This window comes from Bidens hawaiensis, unplaced genomic scaffold (assembly GCF_021521415.1).
Source record: "Bidens hawaiensis isolate Kalapana, Puna unplaced genomic scaffold, B.hawaiensis_p1.1 tig00013069_1, whole genome shotgun sequence".
Lineage (NCBI taxonomy): Eukaryota > Viridiplantae > Streptophyta > Magnoliopsida > Asterales > Asteraceae > Bidens > Bidens hawaiensis.
Genome location: NW_027492097.1, coordinates 529,149 through 541,270, shown reverse-complemented (window position 1 = coordinate 541,270; position 12,122 = coordinate 529,149). Strand labels below are relative to the sequence as shown.

The 12,122-nt window shown below is 33.6% G+C and overlaps 2 pseudogenes across 1 annotated transcript; one reads left to right on the top strand and one right to left on the bottom strand.

Annotated features, from left to right (window-relative positions):
• Positions 1–1,436: 1,436 nt before the first annotated feature.
• LOC143543141 (protein NEDD1-like) lies at positions 1,437–3,881 on the top strand (annotated as a pseudogene). The gene is made up of 6 exons (XR_013137026.1): positions 1,437–1,496; positions 1,998–2,254; positions 2,354–2,458; positions 2,601–2,645; positions 3,267–3,478; positions 3,585–3,881. The product of XR_013137026.1 is annotated as a protein NEDD1-like (transcript).
• A 1,169-nt stretch (positions 3,882–5,050) lies between these two features.
• Positions 5,051–10,281, bottom strand: LOC143543139 (folylpolyglutamate synthase-like; annotated as a pseudogene).
• Positions 10,282–12,122: the final 1,841 nt, after the last annotated feature.

Sequence of the window (12,122 nt, the reverse complement as noted above, 5' to 3'; positions counted from 1 at the left end):
CCCGACCTATTTTTTACCCCGATCCAGTTTGTGCCCTTGTAGGCTGTAGCAAAAATTTATGGATCTACTTCTGTATACATATGTAGGTATATGTTTAATCATGAATGAGACATTTATATATACATAACATATGAACATTTCAAAACCGATAAAATGTTGAAATTGCAATAAGCTTTTTAATCCTTGTACTATTTACAATGCGTACATACTAGAATGCATATAGATTTAATATCTTCGAGATTAAAGTTTAAAAACCTAAATTGCAATGCAACGTGTTAGACAAATCGCACAGCAATACCAATACATTGAAGTGATGCATGAAAACATGTTTTTTTGGAGGTGGAGGGATGCAACACACCAAATGTTTGAAACCGTATCTACTCAAACTGTCTTGACCACTCGTGGTTATTGGCTACTTGTTAAAAGGATAAATATATGTGTGCAATTTAATAGTTAGTAACGTAATATTGTTTTTTGGTCTTTGTTTTGGGCCTAACTATGAAATTGAGTTTGGAGATAAAACGTGGGCTTGTATATGGCTTGTAAATGGATCTCAATGGGCTAAGGGAGCTGATCGGCTTAGGAACAACAAGTGTAAATCGATCTCTAAAGCTGGTGAATAATAGTTAAAACAAATTAAAAGTAACATGCGTAACACGCGGGCTAAAAGCTAGTTAGCCTATATAATTTAATATTCTTATTAAAAAAATATTCTTATTAAAAAAATATACTCCAACTTTTTTTTCTAGAACTAAACTATATGTTTACATTTTTTTAATAAATAATTTATTTTAATTCTTAGTTAAAAATGTTTTGTAGTATTACGATAAACAATTCTTATGTAGACGTTAAAAAAATTAGAACTGTCTTTTTGAAAAATGTTAGAAACTAAATAAATTATTTTTCTCTTCTTTCTTTTTAGACATGTATTATTTTTCTTATATATAAATTTAACTAATTTTTATTTATGACTAAAAATAATTATTTTAGATCATTTTTAAATAAATTCTTGTTTCAAATGTTTTCTCTGAAGTATCAATAATAAAATCGTGATATGTCCAAGCCACTTAAATTTATAAATGCAAGATATTTGATGTCTATTTATTTAATAAGAATTATTTTATTCAATAGGATTACGAGTGAGAAAAAAAAAGTAACTTTATCTATTTTGGTAAATACTTTGCCGGCCTGTTTTGTTAAACTCATATATATATATAAATATCATTCGTTATTCATATTTTGCAAGCAACAGCTATGCCTGGTTGATGAAAATTTCATTTTGCAACATCCTGCACCGACAGCTTTTCTATTAGGCTAGCATCTTGGGGTTCATTCAGTTGTGATGCCGGACCCACCTGCTTCCTTGATCAACAATGATTCATTTGCAGCAGGTGAAGAAACGCCATTGACAAGGGTTGGTGGAAGTTGAACCGATTATGACACCGTCTTATGGCGTTGCTGTTTCCTCCATCGTCGCTTGCTGGTCGACTTCTTCGGTACATTTTGTTAATTAATAACTCTAATATATGACAACCACACACATGTCTCATTCGTGAATGTTTGTTTTAAGAAGATGTTAGAAACCTTAACATTGAAGTTTTAAGGCAATTCTATATGCAGGAGGAGGTCGGTAATATTTTATAATCTTTTATGTTATTTTTGTCACTCATTTAACACTTGTGAGTAGATAGATATTGGCACTAGAGGTACAATACGTAACCGAAGCCGGTTCACATAGAAACCATTTAGCCGAACATAGGTTAATAAGGTTAATAGATTCTTGTCAGTTAACTGGTTACTTAGGTTGGGGATTTTTCACTCAAAAATCGGTTAGGTATTGGAAATGACCTGTTTGACCAATAACGGATAACCGGTTATGGATATTCTAAAATCGGTCAACCAGGATTTGCACCTTTAATTGGCACCATGCTTTCAGTTTTTAGAATCAGGATTTACAGTTTATTATGAATGAGGCTTACTGTTCTGTATAACTGCAGGAGTCTATTTATACTATCAGCTTTAGTAGCAAAGCGTATCGTTATATATGTTCAGGAGGAAGTGGCAAGCGGTGAGAATATGGGATTTGCAGAGGAGATGCATATAGTGGTTAAAAGTTCATACAGACACAATAACAGATGTGACGTATAACTGCAGAGATGAACATTTAGCTTCTATTACTCTGTCTGGTGATCTTATTATTCACAATCTTGGATCGGGTGCAAGGGCTACTGAACTCAAGGATCCTAATGGGCAGGTGTGCGTTCTTATCTATTTTTAGTTCATATTGGTGTTTGCAATTTATATACTTCTGTTTTCTGATGTGCTAGATGCTTGTATGACGGTTCAACCTCAGGTCTTGAGGGTGTTTAATTATTCACGGGCTAGCCGACACCTTTTAGTGACAGCTGGCGATGACGGTTCTGTTCATTTGTGGGATACAACTGGTCGCAAATCAAATGCCCGATTTTTAAATTCATATACTTGTCACTTTTTGTTCATATTTTGCAAGGTTGATCAACTGACAGTTATTGGTTAACATATATATGCTCGGTTGATAAACGGATACATTTTTTTTATAAAGATTTAATTTTGATATGCAGGTTTCTTGGTTACAGCAGCATAGTTTTTCACCGTCCAATGACAAGGTTTCTACTGTTTGTTTTATACCTTTTATTTTAGGCTTGTAAACGGACCGAACCAACACGGACGGAGCATGTTTAGGTTCGTTCGCTTACCTCTAACCGAACAAGAGATTGAGCATGAACAACTAAACGAACATGGTTTTCTTGTCCGTGTTCGTTCGTTACGAAAATGAAGGTGTTTGTGTTTGTTCGTTGACAGTAGAAACGAACGGTTCACAAATATAAGCGGATGAAGATAACTGAACTAAAACCAGTTAAAAGTAAGTTTGAGCTATAGTCTGTTGGGCCTAAAAAGTTATTAAAACTAGACTAAATTGTAATGTGCCTAAAAACTATAATGAATATATTAACAAATGTATATAAACGAAATTAAGCAAACATAAAGTAAAGAACATTAATGAATGCAAACGAACAAACATAAACGTATTTAAATGAGCGAATGTTCACAAGCATAAATGAGCAACCGAGACATATGTTCATGTTTGTTCATTTATTAAAATAAATGATGTTCTTCACTGAATGTTCGGATTGTTTACTAGCTTGCTTTCTATGATAGAAGTTAATGAAATTAAAATTCTACATTAATCAAAAAGATATCTTACATAAAGTTTGTGAGTTTGGCAGATAATTGCTAGCGTTGGACTTGATAAAAAGTTAATACACTTTTGACTCGGGATCAAGAAGATACTCGTTTTGCATACTATACGAGTCGCCTTTTTCATCAGTGGCGTTTCATGATGATGGAAACACGCTGGCAGCTGGCACAATAACCGGACAGGCGGTATTTTATGACGTGCATCCCGATTACCGTCTTTCGCGCTTATGCTAATTCTGAGGTAAATGTATTGCTTTTTTTATTATTTAATTTACATATATATTAGACATATTAGTATATCTAGTAATACTAAATATATTAGTATGTCTGTTATTTTGTTTAAATAGGCTGTCACAAGTTTATGCTGGCAAAGATCAAAACCGATTTTTGTAAACGAAAAAACTTGCACACCCGATACGGCTCTCATGGGCGTTACGGTGGACGATTCAATTGTGATGCCGGACCCGCTTCCATCATCTACAACTTCAATTCCCGGGTCCCGAAACTCTGCCACGTCTGCAACTTCAAATGGTTATGATTCATCTGCAGCAGGTGAAGAAACACCATTGAGAAGCTTGTCAAGGGTTGGTGGATTGGCAAGATTAAACGCCATTGAGAAGCTTGTCAAGGGTTGGTGGTTTTAATATTATCACCTTATGATAAGCTATTTGATAAAAAACGGCTTTGTTGTTTCCTTCATCGAAAAAATTTCCACATGCAACCGATGCTGGTGGTTTTAACTTAAAAGATGATCCAGTTTGTTTGAGATGTCTGAGTTTTTGATTTTGGTTATGTACTTAAAAGTTCTAGTTGTGGGTGGGGTGAGAAAAGTCAACTTTGACTTTATTCAGCAGAGTCATAGTGTATGTATAGGAAATGTTGACTTTGATTCAACTGAAGATTGCTGAATATATTAACTATTGTTGGTGTGAAATAGAATGTGTTTTTTAATTGTTTTACTAGTAAGAAGTATTGTCTTTTGTGGTAGTAATCATAGTTATAAAATGTGCTAGGCACGCATAAGCCTCACTGGTGCTTAAGCGCACACAAAGCAAGGGCATAAGAAAAAACAAAAAGATAAAATATGTGTAAGAAAAGCAATACTCTTCTTTACATTAAATAGACAAAAGCTCTCTCTTATGAACAGTTAATAACATATAAATTAGTATCAAAAGCTCTAAGATTCACATGCAATTTCAAAGCTTAATAAGATGTTCAATGTAAATAATCTTTGACCTCTATCAGATCTAATGTTTATGATGCTTCTTGTTTCCACACAGCCCATCTAATGTTTATGATGCTTTCTTGTTTCCACACAGCCCAAATCTTGGGCTATAAACCCTTTTGCAAATTCTTTTCTACAGTTACACGACCATAGTTTCAGCATTCGATGTTTGTTGAAATCAGCTTAATTCTTCAAGCGCAGTGCATAATTTTTCGAATTTTGGATTAGTATAATCGATCTTTTTTCCCCCTTCTCTGCCTAGATGAACTAGACAAATCCGAATCGTCGCCTAGGAATTAGAAGCGCGTTTATTGAGCGTCACCTGGAAAATGGGCCTAGGTGCGCAAGAAGCGAGAGCTTTTAATAACCATGGTAGTAATTAGAACACAATTACACCATTAGTTAATTGAACAAAGAAGTCAAAAGGGTTGATATGGTAAAAGCAAGAGCATCACAACTATGGTCTGTAACTCTGAATGGTAAAAAATAACAGAAATAAAAATTCAGTTAATAAATCAACATATAAATTACAATTAACATGAAAATCTATTTGTATAATCTTGCTACAGAATAGATATAGCAGGAGGATTACCATATCTTCACCAGCTTAATGACGTAGCCAATCAAATGTAACGAGCCAGTAACCAAGACCTGATATGTTAAATGATGAAATAAAATTAAAACTAACTTACCAGAAGAATAAAACGAGTCATTAAATAAAAATGTACCTGCAGTTGAATAGACTTTTTTTGTTCAATGGTATCTCGTAACCATTTAATGGCCAATGGAAGGGATGAAAACACCATACTGTTTTCACAACTTACAACACTCGGGTCATCATCATATTCACCCACACTGGAAACCGAGTCAACCTTTTTCGGGTTCCCTGGGAATCATAATAAAATAATAATAAATTCAAAATGAATTTCAGTCTCTCCAAAGAAGCACAAATTAACAGTGGAGGTTTTGGAATGGAAATGTAACATACCTCTTTTATTAAATGTAATATCCTCTCATGCTGTTTGAAGGGTTAGTTGCCATGAACAATAAACTTCAGAACCGGTTGTTGTCGGCGCGGATGAGCTAGATCCAACTTTATTGTATAGTAACATGTTTGGTACAAACAATGCCTTTTTGAAACTTACACCTAAAAAAGTGAAAAATGAATATCAATGTAATCCTTACATATGAACAGATCAATTCAGGCTGTGTTATCTCAAACGGGTCATGTAAAGTTTTACGTCGGGTCTTAGAAAACGAACAAAAAGAATATACAAACATGATTGTAACCAAGGTACCTTGACAGGCACATGTGTCCAACAGTCGCGGAAACAGCAATTTTGGGTCCCTCACTGACATACAATTGAACAATAATATCTGTGCATTTTCAGTCGAGTTAATAGGATAAAAAAATGAACCATTTTTTTACGAAAGAGACAGCAATATGTTCCCGTGATAGCAAAACAAATATAGATGTTGGTTCAGCAAATGTAAAAAGGCATATACTTTTTGCTTCTAACCTGTTTGGATTCCTTTTTGGAGCATGATTCTGGCCTGTGATCTTCTATAATTGCATGAGAAAACCAATTTGCACAAACTTCCATGCTTTCAGGACTATGTGCTCCATCCAAATAAAACACCAGATCTTCTGGACTTTGACTTTCACAAGTCCGGTCAACAATAAACGGTTCAGGCAAACAACTCTGTATCCAACCATAAATAATGGAACTTCTCAAAATGAATCAAATATTGATAGGCAGGAAGCCCGTCTATGTTTGTTTATTTTAAAAACCAACCGACATGATTGAATGAGCATGAATACATGTCTCGTATGTTCATTTATGTTCGTGAATGTTCGTTTGTTTAAATTCGTTTATGTCAGTTCGTTTGGCTATTGGTGATTGGTACCATAGCCTGGCCATTGGTGGGATTTATTGAGTACGATGATGATCATGTCCGTTTGTTTGCATTCATTTATGTTCATTAGTTTTGTTTATTTAAGTTCGTCTATATACATTCGTTAATATATACTTTTGGCCCATTACAATTTAGCCTAGTTTTAATAAGTTTTTAGGACCAACACATTGTTCACATTTACTTTTTAAATGGTTTTTGTTCAGTTATGTCCGTTTGTTTATACTATTAACGAATGAACACAAAAGAACACGACCGCGTTCATTTTATTAACTAACGGACATGAACAAGAAAACATCGTCTGTTTAGTTTGGATCAAAAAGTTTATGTTTGACCCGTTTCCTTTTTGTGGTGCTTACATCCGTAGCCACATGTTTGACTTCAAGTTGACCAGTCCTTTGAAGCCAAGTATAGCTTAACATGACAGCAAGCCCAGCATTAACATATTGATGCTCCCCTGCAAGCCCAAGATGTAACCCGTTAAACAAATTACCATCTAACTGGTTTGCAACTAGAAAGCACACCTGCAACAGGGTAAATTGGTTATTTCATATCAGTATAAAGTATAAACTTATGCACTTAAGTAATAAGAGAAACTTAATTTACATCTAACTGGGAAGCCGTGTCTTTAAGTACTTGCATCGCTTCAGGTGGTTGAGAAACAGTAAATGCAGGAACACCTTTCTGTACAAAATAATAATAATAATAATAATAATAATAATAATAATAATAATAATAATAATAAACTTATTAAAAGAAAAATGCAGCAATTATTTTATTATTATTATTACTATTATTATTATTATTTAATACTACCTTAAAGATACCAGCCTTCTGGCCCACAATCTCTTCAAGAGTATTTCCTGGTCATGCATAATTATATAAATCATCATGAATATTATAATATCCAAACTTCAGCTATACAATAACTTAGAGGGTGTGCATATTTCCATAACCGAGAAAACCGAACTGACCCACGATTTAGTAAAAATACGGTTGACCAACCTGGTCCACTACCTTTATATATTGAAAGCTATGACATATAAACAAATTCAAATGGTAAAAACTCGAATTATTCAAGCCCAAATGTCTAATAACAGCTTATTAAGTGGTTTAAAAAATTTGAAGCACAAACTGTCAGCCACAGTTAACTGACCTATGACCGAACCGAATCAACATGCAAAACTGATTAACCATCACCTATCGGTTTTCATTCTCTGGTCAACCGATAGTTTGGATATGGTACAGTTTTGGGCCAAAACGGACCCATGCACACCCGTACGATAAACTGATTTATAGAGGAAACAAATCAGTATAAAATAAACTGATGAATGACCATACCAAGGATTTGTGTGTGATCAAACCCTAGCGGTGTGATACCGCAAACTATAGGTGATTGAATTTGAAAAAAAAGTGTGCATCATATTAGACACATTCTTTTTTGCAGATTTGCTTACCGCATTAGTTGCATCCCTTTTCCCTCCTAATCCAACCTCAATAATAGCAACATCTACCTGCAATCAAATGTTACGTGTTTGTTAGTAGTAAAAGAATCATGACAACAAAATGATGATCATAGTTACTTTCTGTATGTGGTTATGTGGATTAAGATTTTACATACTTGCTCTGCAGCAAAAATTTTGATAGCTAGTAAAGAAAGAAAGTGGAATAGAGTTGGCATTGGCATATAAAAACATGAATAAATAAAAACTAATAAATCAATTTTGAGGACGGAAATAAATGTTAGTTTGGTTTATGACTACAGAGCAAAATAGAGTTTCTAAAGAAACATTAGTAACCATGTTACCTATATTGAGATCAATGGAACAATAGAACAAAGTTGAAATAATAATAAATATAATCCGAAAAAAAGAAGTTTCAAAAACAACTACATTATTGCTATATGTTTCTAAAAAGAGGGTTTATCAATCAACATATGGCTACTCTTGACTACACTTACATAATTAATAAACAGTAACAATAATATGGTTTTTAACCATAGCCCAAAGGGTTATGCTATCATTGTCCTAATAATCAATATTCCTATCTCATAACTACTGGAAACCGTTTGCTTTTGGCAAACAACATTACCAGCTTTGAATCTTTGAGGTCAATCGAATCTAACCCTATCGTTCGTATGTTCTTCCCCTTAAAAGGTTACTTCGGCCTTAAAGTATGTCTAGAAATATATTCTCAGGGGGCTTGTATTTAGTGGACTGACAAGCTTTCTTAAATTCATACATAATAGTGAACCTCTTGAAAGCATGACAAGAGTTCATATGTGTAAATAACAATTATGTAGATAGTATACAAAGATTAGAAACATGCCTTGAGTCTATCCCAACACCACCAGAAGTATTTCTATGCAAATGTCCACTCTGAAACAGAAGAAAAATTAGCAACTAATCACCTTCTACAGTTGAAATATCTTTTAGACTACTCACCCATCCAATCGAAATCTTTCTATAACATCAATGAGGTGAGGAGATGCGAAGAGCCCAGTGTGAAAGCCATGATTTCTTAGTATAGCTTCTGTGAACACACATGTTGATCCCTTTAACCAATCAAATTATTACATAAATCATAATAACATCAATCAATCACACACAGTTGACATAAATAAGTAACACCAATCACACACACACACGGAGTTGTCTCCCTATATTTGGATTGCTTCATGTAAATACATCCTAAGAAACAAAAATGAAACAGCAGAGTACATAAATCTTCTATCGAATGCAAATAACATATAAATCACATTCTACCCGAACCCGATATGCTAAAATGATGTCTAAGAGAGTAAGAGATGTGAACCTTTAGTCGTATGCCATGCACTTTTTTATGCGGGGTATCACAAAATTAACATATAATATCCCAACAATTACAAACGAAACAATATATTCGTGTCATCTTGGGTTAAAATAGAAACAAAAATAGCAACTCTTGTACTTCATATCTTCATATCCAGGGTTAAAACTAAAACCAAAATAGTAAACTCTTGCTTGTTTTCCATATCTATTGTTGCTTTTCTTCCTCATAAAATGCAATTGCTCTCTTCATAAACTCAGTTTCAAAGAGCATCTTGTTTCCCAATCTCTTACGACCGAAATGAACATCTACATACCTCCCGATACCCTTGTTCAACTCTCTATGAGCCACCAACTTGTCATAAACTCGTGGAGCGGCCCGAGGGTCGTATCCACTAGATGCCATCAACAACAAAGATATGTTGTTGGCCTCCTTTTCAATTTTTTTGAAAAAGGTATGTTGACCGATAACAGAATTTCGTGTCCCGACTGATCTCGATGATTCTGATAGACTAGACGGAGAATTGCGGATGGAAGATTAACGATCAATCTTTCTTCAATGTGTCGGACTATAAAGTGAGCAACCTAACACACCAATTTAATAATAACAATAAGAAATAAATAATAATAATATACTGAAATAATAATAATAAAAAATTGAATCAATCCTACCTCATGAGCGATGAGTGCAGCAAGCTCATCCTCACTCTTAATTAAATTCAAAACGGCTCTGTGTATCACAATCTTTCCGGCTAATAACGGAACCTTGTTAAACATCTTGCTAAACATGGGGTAGTTGTCCTCCACGATGAACATGTCCTAGCTCAAAGCATCAACTTCTACTCAACTTCTCAATTTCCTACAAGCAAACACCTCCTTCAATAACTCCATATTCAAGCCATCAATCACCCTACCTAACACGCCTTTAGCATCATACAGATCTATATGAGTCCATGGTAAGCTAACCTCACTCATCATGGTGTTAAACTCATTATCTCCTACCTTGGTCCATAACTCATCACCGAAAATCATCAAGTGCTTACGTCTCGTGAACAAAACTGTTTCGATCGCCCAGTAATAAACAATAACGCCAACCATAACTATCCCACATGTAACAACTTTAGAAATCCAAAGGTTACGCTTAAACTTTTCAAATTCGGTGACAATCTGAGTCAACTTTGTACCGATATTTTCCAATTCCCTACCACTGCTATAAAGCCGTGAAACAATTGGGGTTTTAACCAGAGCCGGCCATGAGGGGAGGCAAGGTACGCTAGGCCCAAAATTTTATTTTTTTTTAAATTATATATTTTTATGAAAAAAAATTATGTATAATCAATGTTTCAACATAATTACATGACTACTAACTTGTGGTGGTGTAACAGAGGTATGACATTTAAACAAGGATGACATTTAAACAAGAGGTTGTGGTATATAGTATATTTTTAATAAGTTTATTTTTATACAAAAGTTTTTTAAACAACTCAAATCATAATAAGCTCCTTTAAAATTAAATTGTTTAAACCCAATAAAATGTTACCTTCAGACCCAAAAAATATTTCACCTTTTGCCCAAAAAAATTTTCATCCTCTCGGAGCCGGCCCTGGTTTTAACGAAGACGGGGTGGTGGCTAGATGGTTGATGGATGAAGGGACGGGAGATTGGTGTTGTGATTCGGTGGTGATGCTTATTTGGTGGTTTGGTTGGGTGATGTTATGGTGTTTGTTAAGATCCTGGCGGATTGATCGGTAGGTTTACATGGGCATCGGGTTTTCAGGAGGAATATCTCAAATTGATATGGAGTATGGACTGTTAGATTGAAAACCTAATTCATATGCATCGTTCATTCAAAACATGGTTAGCTATCCAGGTGAATGGCTAGTAGCCAATAGAAATTTAGATAATATTTACTCTTTTACTTTTACTAACGTTGTGTTTGTTATAAGAGTGTAAATGTTGCTTTTGTGTTTGTTTTAGTGTTTCATGGATGGTAATCCGAGTGAATGATTCATATCCAATAACAATTTAGATATTTTAACTCTTTAATTTTATTATCATTTTAACTATTTGTATTTAATTACTACAAATATTGTTTTACTATATATAATACTAGCTTGAGGCTCGCGTATTACACGGGTAATTAATAAAAATTTTAAATTTTAACCATTAAGTGAAATACAATCAACAAATTGATCATATATTGTTAATACAATTACAATTTATATTAAAATTACATAAATTACATAACTAAGATTACAAAATATGTTACAAATAAGTAAAAAAACCATTTTACACTACATTGTGATTGTATTAGTAGATATACATTGTTTATCAAAAAATCAAAATCTTTAGTCTATACCTGTTTGTAACTCTTAATAAGGTAACATATAGGTTTGTTTATAAATCTTTATATAGTCACTCATAGTTGTATGTGTAACAAAAAAAGTTCTCCAAGTACATACCAACTCTAGATATATAATAATATATCCATGAAACTAATAAAAAAATATTCATACACATAAAATATCATAGCTTTTAATCAATTAATATGATGTTTTTTAAGAACATATGTCAGTAACCTGAAACCCAACCCAAGAAAACCCGTACCTAAACTAACCCGACTCGAGAAACTTGAACACAAGAAAATACTAACCCGAAGCTGAACCGAAGTAATTCGGGTGGGTTCTTGGGTCCGAATTTTAGGTTTCGGGTTAACCCGAATAAGCTTATAGTTTTAAAATCATATATATATTTTTAGGTATTGAAGGTTAAGCCTTATCATCTGACGTTATCAGGATTTAGTCCAAGTCGATTGTTCTCATACCATATCATGAATCGATTGTTTATTGTTTATTATTTTAAATATAAACCATAATAAACAATTAAACACTTTAATTATGTACTAACCAACATGTAACACCAATATAACCTCAATTCAT